The following is a 2,068-nucleotide window of genomic DNA, read 5'->3' on the forward strand; positions in this document are numbered from 1 at the left end:
AGGGCGGAGCAGACAGGACAGAAGCCCACCAGGGCAGAGCAGAAGACCTCCACGGCGGAGCAGACGGAGCAGGAACCCACCAAGGCAAAGCAGACGGGACAGAAGCCCACCAGGACGGAGCGGGCGGAGCAGACGACCACCAGAGCGGATTAGAAGACCACCAGGCTGGAGCAGGAACCCAAGGCAGGAACTGGGAAAACAGGACTGACAGAAAGTTCAAAATCAGGATCATTAGCGTTATTTAGACAGACAGAAAATTTATTAGTGGCCTCTGGGCTCGTGACTTGGCTAGCAGGGCAGACAGAAGGTTCGTTAACGGCCCACAGGAAAAAAGTTTATAAGCGGCCTACGTAGCCGCGACAGGACAGGAAGAGAGTTCACAGACGGCCTACTTGGCCGTTACAGGACAGGCAGAGAGTTCACAGACGGCCTCCTTGGCCGGAACAGAACAGGCAGAGAGTTCACAGACGGCCTCCATAGCCGTTACAGGACAGGCAGAGAATTCACAGACGGCCTCCATAGCCGTTACAGGACTGGCAGAGGGGTCCCAGATGGCCTCCCTGGCCGGAACAGAACAGGACGAGAGTCTATAAGTGGATGCCACTGACACCTCTGGAGGTTCTGCAGCGGATGCCACCACCTCTAGAGGTTCTACAGCCGTACCATCAGGAAACAGGGAAAGTTCATGAATATTCTCCTTATCAAAACAGGCACAGAGTTCAGCAACGGTTCCTTCGACAGTGATATGACAGGCTGAACGTGTATTGCTGGGTGCCACCACCGCGCAAGGAGCTGAAGCAAGCACCGCCGCCTCGAGAGGTTCTGCAGCGTGGGCCGCCACCTCTGGAGAAGCTGCAGCGGGCGCCATCGCCTCGGGGAACATGGCAGCGTGCACCACTACCTTGGGAAAATCTGCAGCATCAGCCACCACTTCGGGAGACCGCACAGTGGCCGCCACCGTTTCTAAATTTTCAGTGGTGGTGTATGCAGCCCAAATACACCATAAAGCGATCCCCATTTTGGGAAGCGCTACAGACAAGGGAAATAGTTCAGAAACTGGAGGGATTGAGAGCGCTGGTTTAGGGATGCCTGCTGCACGTGCCGACGCCAGCGGTGGGTCCTCCACGTTGGAAGCCAGTCTGGGATACCGAAGGGCTAACCTTGATATTCTGGGTGTAACAGACAGGACGTGACATGACTCTGGATGATCGGCTGGGATGCGACGTGATTCTGGATGATCGGCTGTGATGTGACGTGACTCTGGACGAACAGCTGAGACGTGACGAGGCTCTGGATGAACAGCTGAGACGTGACGAGGCTCTGGCAGATTAGCTGAGACTTGACTTGACTCATGATAATGAACTGTAACTTGACTTGACTCATGACGATCAACTGTGACTAGACCTGACCGTGACTTGACTAGATGCTGTTGTCTGTTGTGTCTTGTGATCAGGCTCTGCTGTCGCCGCCATCTTGTGAGCGTACTCTGGAACAGCCGCCATTCGCCATTTAGACACTGTGTTCTTCCTCCATGACACCCACAGTAAACAAAGAGCCAACAATCAACAAAGTATAATCCATAAACTGAGCGAGTGACGAACATGGACCCTTGCATCTAAGCTTAGACCTAAGAGGTTGATTAATGCCATCACAAAAAAACTCTATCAAAAGACAGTCCGGTAAATCTGAACAGTGCGCGATTGCTAAAAATTCTCTAATATAGTTCTCCAGCGATCGTGGGCCTTGTTTAAGGGCTAATAATATTCTTGCAGTGTCCATACCTGGCCAATGTCCACTTGAACAGCTGCTGGATCCTTGTGGGGCCGAGTATTCTGTAACGGGGCTGACAAGACGTGAGGCATGCAGATCCATGTGCAGGCTTTATTAAGCAGAGAGGTCAGAAACACAGGCAGGGTCGAACAAGGGCAAACAGGAATATGGCGGGCAAGACACAAGAATAATCCTAGGGCTAGCGAAGGTCAACGAACGGCGAACAGAGTCAAAAGGGGCAAGACTAAAGGGGTAAATCCAGGAAAACAGGCGAAGATCAGAAACCGAGAAAACAGGC

The 2,068-nt window shown here is 52.7% G+C and overlaps 1 protein-coding gene and 1 long non-coding RNA gene across 17 annotated transcripts in view; one reads left to right on the forward strand and one right to left on the reverse strand.

Moving 5' to 3' along the window:
* LOC107658493 (uncharacterized) overlaps window positions 1-2,039 on the forward strand; it is a 5,482-nt gene extending 3,443 nt beyond the window's left edge. The window contains exon 3 of the long non-coding RNA XR_001630795.1: window positions 1,829-2,039. This is a non-coding gene — a long non-coding RNA (uncharacterized LOC107658493). The remainder of the gene's footprint in view (window positions 1-1,828) is intronic.
* The window catches only part of LOC107658398 (WAP four-disulfide core domain protein 5-like), a 56,352-nt gene that overhangs the window by 6,435 nt on the left and 47,849 nt on the right, over window positions 1-2,068 (reverse strand). The window lies entirely within an intron of this gene.

This window comes from Sinocyclocheilus anshuiensis, unplaced genomic scaffold, assembly GCF_001515605.1.
Source record: "Sinocyclocheilus anshuiensis isolate Anshui unplaced genomic scaffold, SAMN03320099.WGS_v1.1 scaffold53, whole genome shotgun sequence".
NCBI classification, from domain to species: Eukaryota; Metazoa; Chordata; class Actinopteri; order Cypriniformes; family Cyprinidae; genus Sinocyclocheilus; species Sinocyclocheilus anshuiensis.